The sequence below is a fragment of the Salmo trutta genome, chromosome 37, assembly GCF_901001165.1.
Source record: "Salmo trutta chromosome 37, fSalTru1.1, whole genome shotgun sequence".
Taxonomy (NCBI): Eukaryota; Metazoa; Chordata; class Actinopteri; order Salmoniformes; family Salmonidae; genus Salmo; species Salmo trutta.
This window is the reverse complement of record NC_042993.1, coordinates 15,997,688-16,011,592: the sequence shown is the minus strand read 5'-3', so window position 1 is coordinate 16,011,592 and position 13,905 is coordinate 15,997,688. Positions and strand designations below refer to the sequence as shown.

The 13,905-nt window shown below is 43.1% G+C and overlaps 1 long non-coding RNA gene across 1 annotated transcript; it reads right to left on the bottom strand.

Annotated features, from left to right (window-relative positions):
• Positions 1 to 10,631: 10,631 nt before the first annotated feature.
• LOC115176871 (uncharacterized) lies at positions 10,632 to 13,905 on the bottom strand. The gene is made up of 3 exons (XR_003872299.1): positions 13,748 to 13,905; positions 11,272 to 11,498; positions 10,632 to 10,972 (listed from the first exon to the last, which is right to left on the bottom strand). It is a non-coding gene; the product is annotated as an uncharacterized LOC115176871 (long non-coding RNA).

Below are 13,905 nucleotides of genomic sequence, written 5' to 3'. Positions count from 1 at the left end.
TTATTCTTTCAGTGAAATACGGAACCGTTCCGTATTTTATCTAACGGGTGGCATCCCTAAGTCTAAATATTCCTGTTACATTGCACAACCTTCAATGTTATGTCATAATTATGTACAATTCTGACAAATTAATTACGGTCTTTGTTAGGAATAAATGGACTTCACACAGTTTGCAACGAGCCAGACGGCCCAAACTGCTGCATATACCCTGACTGCTTGCACGGAACGCAAGAGAAGTGACACAATTTCCCTAAATATAAGAAATTCATGTTAGCAGGCAATATTAATTAAATATGCAGGTTTAAAAATATATACTTGTGTATTGATTTTAATGAAAGGCATTGATGTTTATGGTTAGGTGCAACGACACTGCTAAATCATCACCCGTTTGGCGAAGTAGGCTGTGATTCGATGAGAAATGAACAGGCACCGCATTGATTATATGCAACGCAGGACACGCTAGATAAACTAGTAATATCATCAATCATGTGTAGTTAACTAGTGATTATGTGAAGATTGATTGTTTTTTATAAGTTTAATGCTAGCTAGCAACTTACCTTGGCTTCTTGCTGCGTAACAGGTAGTCAGCCTGCCACGCAGGCTCATCGTGGAGTGCAGTGTAAGTGTAACAGTGTAGGTTCCGTCCCTCTCTTCGCCCCAACCCGGGCTCGAACCAGGGACCCTTGCACACATCAACAACTGACACCCCACGAAGCATCGTTACCCATCGCGCCACAAAAGCCGCGGCCCTTGCAACACAAGGGGGAACCCTACTTCAGGTCTCAGAGCGAGTGACGTCACCGATTGAAACACTATTAGCGCGAATCACCGCTAACTAACTAGCCATTTCACATCGGTTACATAAGGCAGGTGGTTAGAGCGTTGGACTAACAATGTAAAAATCTGTCGTTCTGCCCCTGAACAAGGCAGTTAACCCACCGATCCTAGGCCATCATTGAAAATAAGAATGTGTTCTTAACTGACTTGCCACATTAAATAAAGGTGTAAAAAAATTTTTTTTTTAAGCAAATCGGACAAATTGGTATCCAAAAATACCGATTTCCAATTGTTATGAGAACTTGAAATCGGCCCTAATTAAATCGGCCATTCCGATTAATCGGTCGACCTCTAGTTTCAATACTCGCCAGGCTCTGACATTGCATATAAGGACTCACACCAGGACTCTTGATCAGGATTGAAAATTGAAGACCGCCTATGACCTGCAGCCTGAGCCTTTACAAGCAGTCTTTTTTTATTTTGAAATTGTAAAAACAATGTGAAAGTGAGGGAGGAGTAGCCTATATTGTTGTAATCAAACTTGATTAAAACACTACAGCAGTTCTTGCTGAAGAAATCACTCTGGTAAAATGTTCCAGTTCCATATCCTAGTAAAGGAAGCCTGAGTGAGGCCCAATGCGGGTCTGCTGAAGGTCTGTGTATACTGAAATGTATTTTTTTATATCAAGTAAACTATTGAATGGAGAGTGTACCTTCTAATGCATAGTTACCATATGTACTCAAAAGGGATTAAGCCTAATCCTGGACTAAAAAGCACTTTCAATGGATATTAATCTCTATTTTAAAAGGAAAATTATAACCACAAATAGGTGCTAAGTTGCATAAAAAAATCAAAGTCCAGACACTTTGAAAGTTAAAAAGCCTTCAGCATGGGCTAAAACATTAAAATACACCAATGTGTATTGGCTTAGGCCTTCATTAGGGTGTCCATAGTTAGCACCTAGTTGTGGTTATAATCTTTTCTTTTGCATTAACATTCCTCTGCAAGAGCACTTGTGGTTGTTTTGGAATACGCTCCTCTACTTTTTCTTGGAGATGAATCTGTCTGAGAAACCATCCCAACATTTATCATGAAGGGCTATAGAAAAGGTAGCTAGCTCACTTACTTGATCACCACACAGACCACAGCCAACACAACCACCATGAAAACCAGCAGAGCTACCACTGCACTCAGAATGCTGGTCAGAAGCAGGTCTTAGGAACAGGAACACACACACAGGTCAGTATTCACTGATATCCCATTATCAACCCACTCACTAACATAATAATGTTTCAAATCCGGAGGCTGATAATAACACTTATTATACAAAACATTAGGAACACTCCATGACAGACTGACCAGGTGAATCCAGGTGACAGCTATGATCCCTTATTGATGTCACTTGTTAAATCCACTTCAATCAGTATAGATGAAGGGGACAAGACAGGTTAAATAAGGATTTTTAAGCCTTGGTCAAGAACAGGGTATGGTAGTAGGTACCGGGCATATCGGTTTGTGTCAAGAACTGCAACGCTGCTGGGGGTTTTCACGCTCAACAATTTCCCCTATTTATCAAGAATGGTCCACCACCCAAAGGACATCCAGCCAACTTGACTCAACCAGGGCCGGTCCTTGCTGTTCTGCCGCCTGTCATAGAATTACAACATTATGTTAATCACATTACTTTTATATTAGAATGTATCCCCCTATATTAGTACATTCAGACTGTCTGTTATATCTAATAGGCAACAGAATAGTGTTCTTAGTAGAGGTCGACCGATTAATCGGAATGGCCGATTAATTAGGGCTGATTTCAAGTTTTCATAACAATCGGTAATTGGTATTTTTGGCCACCGAATTTCATATTTTATTTTAAAAAAACTTTTTTTTTTTTTAAACCTTTATTTAACTAGGCAAGTCAGATTAAGAACACATTCTTATTGTCAATGACGGCCTAGGAACGGGGGTTAACTGCCTTGTTCAGGGGGGATTCGTTTTTGCAACCTAGTTACTAGTCCAACGCTCTAACCACCTGCCTTACATTGCACTCCACGAGGAGCCTGCTTGGCAGACTGACTACCTGTTACGCAAGGGCAGCAAGAAGCCAAGGTAAGTTGCTAGTTAGCATTAAACTTATCTTATAAAAAACAATCAATCTTCACATAATCACTAGTTAACTACACATGGTTGATGATATTACTAGTTTATCTAACATGTCCTGCGTTGCATATAATCGGTGCCTGTTAATTTCTCATCGAATCACAGCCTACTTCGACAAACGGGTGATGATTTAACAAGCGCATTTGCGAAAAAAGCACTGTCGTTGCACCAATCCGGAGCCGAGAGAGACGGCCCACAGTCCGGAGTCGGCGCATCGAGAGTCGCCCTACAGTCCGGAGTCGGCGCAGCGAGAGTCGCCCTACAGTCCGGAGTCGGCGCAGCGAGAGTCGCCCTACAGTCCGGAGTCGGCGCAGCGAGAGTCGCCCTACAGTCCGGAGTCGGCGCAGCGAGAGTCGCCCTACAGTCCGGAGTCGGCGCAGCGAGAGTCGCCCTACAGTCCAGAGTCAGCGCAGCGAGAGTCGCCCTACAGTCCGGAATCGGCGCAGCCAGAGTCGCCCTTCAGCCCGAGGTCTCCAGCGACGCGCATCAGCCCGAGGTCTTCAGCGATGCGCCATAGCCCAGAGACTTCGGGAGGGGTAAAGTTTAATATGTATTTAGCGGGGGTGGACAGGTTAGGTTGGGGAGTAAGGTCGGAGCCTGAGCCACCTCCATAGTAGGTGGGTTGGGGAGGGGGGGGTGTAGCACAAGAACCGTCGGTGACGGTGGCCACCCTCCCTTCCCTCCCTTTAGTTTGGGTTTATTCTTTATTTTGGGTTTAGTTTTGTGTAAGGTGCATCCGGGGTCTGCACCTTTGGGGGGGTACTGTCACGTCCTGACCAGTATAAGGGGTTATTTGTTATTTTAGTTTGGTCAGGACGTGGCAGGGGGTATTTGTTTAGAGCGTTTCGGGGTTTGTTGGGCTATGTGTTTATGTAGAGGGGTGTTTGTTTAGAGTGTTCCGGGGTTTTTGGTTATGTTCTATGTTAGTATATTTCTATGTTCTGGTCTAGTCTTTCTAGTTCTATGTTTAGGGTTATTGGTTTGACCTTCAATTGGAGGCAGCTGTTCCTCGTTGCCTCTGATTGAAGGTCCTATATAGAAGGGTGTTTTTGTAATGGGTTTTGTGGGTAGTTGTTTCTTGTGTAGCTGTGTGCCTCACAAGACTGTTTCGTCGTTGTTTTTGTATTAAGTGTTTTTTTTCTTCGTTTTCTTCATATTAAATAAAGAAGATGAGCATTCACGTTTCTGCTGCGTTTTGGTCCAATCATTACGACAACCGTGACACCGTTAGATAAAATACGGACCGGTTCCGTATTTCACTGAAAGAAAAAAACGTTTTGTTTTCGAAATGATAGTTTCCGGTTTCGACCATATTAATGACCTAAGGCTCGTATTTCTGTGTATTATATTATAATTAAGTCTATGATTTGATAGAGCAGTCTGACTGAGCGGTGGTAGGCACCAGCAGGCTCGTAAGCATTCATTCAAACAGCACTTTCGTGCGTTTGCCAGCAGCTCTTCACAATTCTTCAAGCATTGAGCTGTTTATGACTTCAAGCCTATCAACTCCCAAGATTAGGCTGGTGTAACCGATGTGAAATGGCTAGCTAGTTAGCGGGGTGCGTGCTAATAGTGTTTCAATCGGTGACGTCACTCTCTCTGAGACTTGGAGTAGTTGTTCCCCTTGCTCTGCAAGGGCCGCGGCTTTTGTGGAGCGATGTGTAACGATGCTTCGTGGGTGGCTGTTGTCGATGTGTTCCTGGTTCGAGCCCAGGTAGGAGCGAGGAGAGGGACGGAAGCTATACTGTTACACTGGCAATACTAAAGTGCCTATAAGAACATCCAATAGTCAAAGGTATGTGAAATACAAATGGTATAGAGAGAAATAGTCCTATAATTCCTATAATAACTACAACCTAAAACTTCTTACCTGGGAATATTGAAGACTCATGTTAAAAGCAACCACCAGCTTTCATATGTTCCCATATTCTGAGCAAGGCACTTAAACGTTAGCTTTTTTACATGGCACATATTGCACTTTTACTTTCTTCTCCAACACTTGTTTTTGCATTATTTAAACCAAATTGAACATGTTTCATTATTTATTTGAGGCTAAATTGATTTTATTGATGTATTATATTAAGTTAAAATAAGTGTTCATTCAGTATTGTTGTAATTGTCATTATTACAAATAAAGAAATAAAAACGGCCGATTAATCGGCATCTGCTTTTTCTTTGGTCCTCCAATAATCGGTATTGGCGTTGAAAAATCATAATCGGTCGACCTCTAGTTCTTAGAACTCTGAGTCTGAGAGGAGCTGCTGAGATTTTAACGCTGACAGTAGATTTACGATGGCTTGGTAATAAGACAACATTCCATTCCATGATTAGTGTCTGTGTGCCTGTCTGTCGGTGCCAGGGAGACCGAATCTCCTTTTTCTCTCCCATATGTCAGATGAACACTGAACTTAACATTTGAGGGAATGACCTAGTGTCTATGTTACATTAGTATTTCTGTATAAACAAGCAGTAAACGACCTTGCGACAGAAACCTGTTGCGACGTAATCGTGATGTCTGTTGCTTGAGAGCACAATGTACCTTTGTATAAATTCTCTCATCTGTGATTTGTCATGAACATCCAGGTGGATGGACATTGCTATAAAATGCCGTGGCTTAGTCCCACTGGTTGAGCTCTCAGGGATCACCTCCAGGGTGGTTACTGACCAACTTCATAACTGCACTAATTAAATAATAAAGTTAAATTGTTTTGAAGAAATCTAAAAGTCTCTCCTTTGATTAGAATAATTCCACCACACTCCCTAGGCGAGACCAAAAAATGCTGCTACTGCAAAACTAGAATACTCCCAGTAAGCAAAAAAAAAACGTTTAAAAGACTGCACCAAAAAATGACACCCAAAAGGCATTGGTCTGTGCTTCCGTGCTCACTGAGGTATAGCCTACAGTATTGCCTGACATTGAATTCTATGAATGCCCATCTATGTGGTAAGCCTACCGTTTGTAAATCACAAAAAATGACAACAGGACCAAAAAAAAGACTTCCAAAAGACGGCGGCTCGTGCTTACTGGGGTGTAGCCTACCATGTAGCCCCCAATGGAATTTGATGAATTCCCATCCATGTACTAGGCCCACTGTTTGTAAAACAGGCCGTTGCATTGGCTTTATTAGTGGATTCCTGTGACTAATCAATTTGGCTATTTAAGCTCTGAATATCAGCGTGAAATGCAAAAGTACTTTTTCGCTATGATCAGCTTGTCAAAAATGGAGGGATACAAACTTGAAACCACTGATCACGACAATGGGTTGAAACTCCTGGAAAACAGTTGTGATTGTCCATTTCATATTGTCCATTTAACTTTGACATGTCCTGTTTTTAGGATATGTTGTTAACTTTACAGCGCATTTTTTTGTTAATTGAGCGCCATTTAGGTTAGGCTATTTGATGGGAGAAACCTGCATGATGTAAAAAGTGTCCGTCACATTACATGATCATACATTTTCTCTCCAGCCTGTAGGCTACAGAAAAGGCCACATACTCTTTCTACCATATCCTATATCTGCTACATGATTCATGTTAGATCATTTTTTTGACGGAATGATGATGCACAGCCACAGCGATGCGTCTCCAACAGAACCCTGGAGAAACTCGCTGGGAATGGACAAGCAAAGTGGGCACTGCTTATCACAGGGCGGCATCAACGCTCACCTAAAAATCCCATATGCCACTGGTTGAGAAACATTGTCATTGTTTGGTCAGTTTAGCTCATAAAATGGTCAGTTTAGCTGATAAAATGGACAGTTTAGCTCATAAAATGCCACCCTCGTCAATCCTACCTAATGAGCAAGTCCAAGTTCCAATGAATTCAGTTTGTTCTGAGGGCAAAATGGGGGGGTGCATCTCAATATTAGGAAGGTGTTCCTAATGTTTGGTATACTCAGTGTAGTAAGACCAGAATGAACAATATATCAGAATAGTATAGAGAAATGCTGAGAAACATTGAGCGTTAGATTTTCACTGCAATTTCAAATTCACTTTAAACAAACAACCTATGGAGAGGGCCAGAGGAAGAAGGGAGTGAGAGGAGATAGAACAACACTGCTTATCATGATGACTGCTCCACACGGTCGGTCACTCACTCTTGTCCTTGCGCAGTGTGATCTGTGTGAGCACGCTGAAGTCTCCTCTCTCAGGAATACAGTTGGACATGTTGAGGTAGAAGCTCTCTGAGACAGTGATCTTCCTGCCTGCCTCCTCGTCCTCCTGGCTGTACATCTCTTCCAGGGAGCCCAGGATTTGCACCCTGATCAAATCACATTCATTTATTTACAGCACTTGTCATAAAGTGCTTTACAGTAATCCGGCCTGGACCCCAAGACCAAGCAAGGTAGAAGCAGGACCACAGTGACCAAGAAAAACTCCCTAGAATGAAGAAACCTAGAGAGGACGTCTCAGAGGGGTACCCCATCCTCTTCTGGTTGTACCTGATGCCCGTGTGGCGGTTGCTGCACTTGGGCTGGCTGATGTTGGGCTTCCAGCTTAGAGGGGACATCGGCGATCCAGGACACAGTGGAGTAGTACTTCATTCCCACAGAACTAGGGGTGGCCAGGAGAGTCGGTACTCCTTGCTTTGGGCATACCGTGACGATGTATCTCTCGGTGTGTACATCAGGGGTGAATAACATATTTGCAGTTACAGTACTACTTTTATATAAAACAATTTATTAAAGATGTAACTTTATAGCCAAAAGTATGTGGACACCCGCTCGCTGAATATCTCATTCCAAAATCATGGGGCATTAATTTGGAGTTGGTACCCACTTTGCTGATATTTCAGCCTCCACTCTTCTGGGAAGGCTTTCCACTAGATGTTGGAACATTGCTGCAGAGACTTGCTTCCATTCAGCCACAAGATTATTAGTGAGGTTGGGCACTGATGTTGGGCAATTAGACCTGGTTCGCAGTCGGCGTTCCAATTCATCCCAAACGTGTTCGATGGAGTTAAGGTCAGGGTTCTGTGCAGGCCAGTCAGGTTCTTCCACGCCAATCTCGACAAACCATTTCTGTATGAACCTCGCTTTGTGCACGGGGCATTGTCATGCCACAAAGTTGGAAGCACAGTATCATCTAGAATGTCATTGTACGCTGTAGTGTTAAGACTTCCCTTCACTGGAACTAAGGGGCCTAGCCCGAACCATGAAAAACAGCCCCAGACTATTATTCCACCTCCATCAAGCTTTACAGTTGGCACTATGCATTCGGGCAGGTACCATTCTCCAGGCATCTGTTAAACCCAGATTCGTCCGTCGGACTGCCAGATGGTGAAGCATGATTCATCACGCCAGAGAACGCGTTTCCGCTGCTCCAGAGTCCAATGACAGTGAGCTTTACACCACTCCATCCGATGCTTGGCATTGCGCATGGTGATCTTAGGCTTGTGTGCAACTGCTCGGCCATGGAAACCCATTTCATGAAGCTCCCGACGAACAGTTCTTGTGCTGACATTGCTTCCAGAGGCAGTATGGAACTTGGTAGTGAGTGTTGCAACCGAGGACAGTTGATTTTTATGCGCTACGCGCTTCAGCACTCTGGTGTTCCATTCTGTGAGCTTGTGTGGCCTACCACTGACCTGTTGTTGCTCCTAGACGTTTCCACTTCACAATAACAGCACAGTTACACCTTTAATTAAAACATATTACCTGCAATCTCCCTGGTGAAGGAGATGAGTAAAGGGTGAGAGAATGGCCACATCTCTTTCCCTCCCATTGTCGAAACTGATGCTGTGATGGACACGTTGGTGTGGACCTGGACTTTGTGTATGGCTCCCTGAGGGCAGAACTGACCCACGGTGGTGCCGTCATCGTCCTCGGCCACGGTGAGAGTGACAGAGCCGTTGCAGGGTTGTTCTGGCAGGGACTGCCTGAGGCTGCCAGTAGTGGGCAGGAGCTCTACCGTGCCATGCTGAGGGGGACGGAGGATCCAGGTGACACTGCCCAGGGGAGCGGGAAGACACCTCTCCAGGACGGGCACCGTCAGAGGGACTGGGGCTGCTGCTGCTGGGCAGCCCCTCCACTGACGGCACTCTGTGAGGTTGGAGTCTGTTTGATTGAGTGTGTGGACAGGTGTCTTTTATACAGGTAACTAGTTCAAAAAGGTGAAGTTAATACAGGTAATGAGTGGAGAACAGGAGGGCTTCTTAAAGAAAAACTAACAGGTCTGTGAGAGACGGAATTCTTACTGGTTGGTAGGTGATCAAATACTTATGTCATGCAATAAAATGCAAATTAATTACTTAAAAATCATACAATGTGATTTTCTGGACTTTTGTTTTAGATTCCGTCTCTCACAGTTGAAGTGTACCTATGATAAAAATTACAGACCTCTACATGCTTTGCAAGTAGGAAAACCTGCAAAATCGGCAGTGTATCAAATACTTGTTCTCCCCACTGTACATGTACAGTTGAAGTCGGAAGTTTACATACACCTTAGCCAAATACATTTAAATTCAGTTTTTCACAATTCCTGACATTTAATCCTAGTAAAAATTCCCTGTCTTTGGTCAGTTAGGAACACCACTTTATTTTAAGAATGTGAAATGTCAGAATAATAGTAGAGAGAATGATTTATTTCAGCTTTTATTTCTTTCATCACATTCCCCGTGGGTCAGAAGTTTACATACACTCAATTAGTATTTGGTAGCATTGCCTTTTAATTGTTTAACTTGGGTCAAACGTTTTGGGTAGCCTTCCACAAGCTTCCCACAATAAGTTGGTTGAATTTTGTCCCATTCCTCCTGACCGAGCTGGTGTAACTGAGTCAGGTTTGTAGGCCTCCTTGCTCGCACACGCTTTTTCAGTTCTGCCCACAAATTTTCTATAGAATTGAGGTCAGGGCTTTGTGATGGCCACTCCAATACCTTGACTTTGTTGTCCTTAAGCCATTTTGCCACAACTTTGGAGGTATGCTTGGGGTCATTGTCCATCTGGAAGACCCATTTGCGACCAAGCTTTAACTTCCTGACTGATGTCTTGAGATGTTGCTTTAATATATCCACATAATTTTCCTACCTCATGATGCCATCTATTTTGTGAAGTGCACCAGTCACTCCTGCAGCAAAGCACCCCCACAATATGATGCTGCCACCCCCATGCTTCACGGTTGTGATGTTATTCTTCGGCTTGCAAGCCTCCCCCTTTTTACTCCAAACATAACGATGGTCATTATGGCCAAACAGTTCTATTTTTGTTTCATCAGACCAGAGGACATTTCTCCAAAAAGTACGATCTTTGTCCCCATGTGCAGTTGCAAACCATAGTCTGGCTTTTTTATGGCGGTTTTGGAGCAGTGGCTTCTTCCTTGCTGAGAGGCCTTTCAGGTTATGTCAATATAGGACTCGTTTTATGGAGGATATAGATACTTTTGTACCTGTTTCCTCCAGCATCTTCACAAGGTCCTTTGCTGTTGTTCTGGCATTGATTTGCACTTTTCGCACCAAAGTACGCTCTAGGAGACAGTACGCATCTCCTTCCTGAGCGGTATGACAGCTGCGTGGTCCCATGGTGTTTATACTTGCGTACTATTGTTTGTACAGATGAATGTGGTACCTTCAGACGTTTGAAATTGCTCCCAAGGATGAACCAGACTTGTGGAGGTCTACAATTTTTTTCTGAGGTCTTGGCTGATTTCTTTTGATTTCCCCATGATGTCAAGCAAAGAGGCAATGAGTTTGAAGGTAGGCCTTGAAATACATCCACAGGTACACCACCAATTGACTCAAATGATGTAAATTAGCCTATCAGAAGCTTCTAAAGCCATGACATCCTTTTCTGGAATTGTCCCGATGGCAGCCTCCCCTGTCCTCTGGGAGGGCTAGCAGGGTATACGTGTGCTGGTCTGGACATCTCTCAGAGGGCAGGATCTGTCTCAGCACCATCTGGGTGAAGACCAAATGGAACGCCCGTGGAACCGGGGCCTTCAGGTTCCAGATAAAGGTACGGTTTAAGTTCTGGAGTAGAAGCATTCTAGTTCTAGACTCAATGGGGATGATGTCTCCATTACAGGACCTTGTGGTACAATCTGATGGAAGGAGGGTAGGAGTTAGAGGAAGTCAATACAGAGACACACACACAGGTATGCTCACACACAAAGTCACATATGGACTATGTATTATGAAAATGCACACATGTATCCCTCTTGTAAGCACTATGTAATAGCAATATAACTACAGTGTACAATGTGCCTATACTGTAATGACACTGTATTTCTGTACCATGTGGACAAGCTATAGACACTCTAAGGACACTATGGACATTCTAAATACCATGGGACCACAACCATTATAGATTTCATAGAGAGTTCTTATCTATTTCCCTGACCACTTCCACAGTGAAGACTTCCTCTGATTTGGGGCAGGTGAACTCCATGTTCACAGCAGCTTTGGGGTCTGTCAGCAGCACCACATAATCATTTCCAGCCCTGGAGCAGGACTTCTTCAAGCCTGTATCGGTGCATACAGTAGACTTTGACCCCCTGCCGCGCTCTGAACTCTGGCTGACGTTGAGAGTAGTGCCCTGGTCAGGGGTGAGGGTCAGTGTCACACCCTCTGAAAGAACAACAACCAGGGAAGGGATTGATGAATTAAGGTAGAAGAGTGGCATCAGTTGGGGAGGCAGGGTTGTTCTATACCACATGGGTATTTTACATAACCATACCTCTATCAAAACTATATTAATTTGTACAAAACATAGAATACAAAACAATGTCCTTTTTTATCTGACTATCAATGAAGACTACTACTCAGCAGACAGAAAAGACAACTGATGTTTTTCTCAGCCTGACCAGAAGTCCTAAAAGACTCCTATGACTGAGGGAGTGGGTAGGGAGATGATCGATGTCAACAGCTTGACTCCTCTTCCACCTCTGTGAGCTACGGCCTACTGAACAAACATAGGCCTGGCCGTTCAACAGTTCAAACTGCCATATATCTGTGATGCTGTACCCATAAACGTCATTATCTTTAGATAATCACTCTCTTCCTCTCCCTCTCTCTCTGAAGCACACACACAAGCACTCTCTCTCTCTCTCCTTCTATCTGTCTGACTTAAGCTTTCCCCAAAACCTTACCTAGTAACATAGCCGAGATATAATCTGATTGTGTGACTGTTTGACATTGGAGATGTTACTGGGAAGCCCTGTTTGTCCCTCGCTGTTACATGTACAGCTATTACAGTCCAGCTGTCACTGTTGACACTGGGATAAGATGTGTAAGCCACAACTTACGAGGGCTTGACTAAACATTATTCTGCCTACCTAGCTATATCATTACAAACCAAACTGATCCTACAGATTGTAGAAAAAAGAACAAAGGGATGTGCTGCTAGGATACAATAGTAGTTATTTGTAAATTGAAGGTGCTCTTGATAAAGGGGTTAATTGGTCATCAAAAAACAAGGAGGACCAAGGCACTCTAAGGCCTTTTAAATATATGAAGAGTGCCTGGTCCTCGTCCTCCTTGTTTTTTTGATGCTGATCCTAAAGTATTGTCTGACCTATGCAAATACTGCTCTCCCTCCTGTAATCTTCAACGCAAACTCAGTGGCCCTGGTGTACATATAGACATTTATAAGCCGTTGTTCCACCTGATTCCTAATAAAATATTAGATGAGTTGGAAGTTCTTTCCTTAGTTAGTTGGCCTTTGGATAGAACCAATGCATTCAACAGTCCTCCCATCATTCCTATTTATCCACTGAACCAGACTCATGCATTAAAGATGTTTTCCTATGTTTATTCATAAAGCACAACATGGGCCAGTCAACATCTATGTTGTCTGTCATTTGCATCCCATCTACACACTTTTGTTTTAGGAAACTGACTGGCCTTTCAAAGCTCTGTGTGTGGTTGTGCCAGTGTCAACAACAATTATTGAATGCGTAGTCTACCTATAGAATACATCCTCTTCCAATTCAAGAATATCCCTGCAACTTCATAATACTGTTAGTGTCCATCAGGAAGTGTTATCGTGGGCAACATTTCATAGAACATATCACTGTATACATATCTACATTTCAATCTTTATAGTAAAGGGACAATTGCAATGACCTAGTCATAAAATAAAAAGGAATTCAAATAAACTCCCTATTCTTCAGGGTTTTTTTTTTTTTACAGAATCATAATAATCACAAATATATTAGGGTTCACTTCTAAATGTTTCAAACTATTACCAAATTACCGAAATCTTAAAATGATAATTCTGTTTACTGACACTCAGCAGTGACTCGCCCTATATTGGACTAAAGGAGCCTAACGTTACTCCGTAGTCCAAGAACCTTACATGTTCTGTTTAATGGGTCAATTGGCTATGGAAGCCGAAACAGCCAAATACTCCATCTAAACGTGAATCGAATCTCAATTATGGTACTGTTCTAGAAACATAAATCCCTCTGATTTCATATCACATTAAAATAATTTCACAAATGCAAAATACAAACTTACTGTACTGTATACAGTTTTCATTGGTTTAAACACAGCAGACAGTATTGTTCAATGAAAACATGTTTGTGGCATCTGTCTTCCATCTACACACAGGTGTTCGGAGAAGTTAGTTAGCACATGTAGTCCACTATGTCTTCAATCTATAACAGGGAAGTATGACTGTGTGAGAATCCTAACCCTATAAAGATGTGTATCAATTTAGCCGAAATGAAAGACAAGGTCCTTATGCTTCCAAAACCGTACCGCAAGCGACGCTTGTTAATGTTCAGATCGAGCATCGCGGCTCTTAACACAACTGCCCTATTATGTGTAATGTAATGGAACTGAGAGTCATGATCAAGGGCTAAGCAGTGACTTACCTGATAGAACGACGCGACGCGATCCCCAAAAGTTGCAGAGCACAGCCGACCGTTGATAAAGTCATGCCTTTACTTTCAGCGTCGGTATCTCAAACGATACGCGATCTAACGGAACAAAAATTGGCACAATTCGCGACTTTATGGCCTTGGACCTGCGT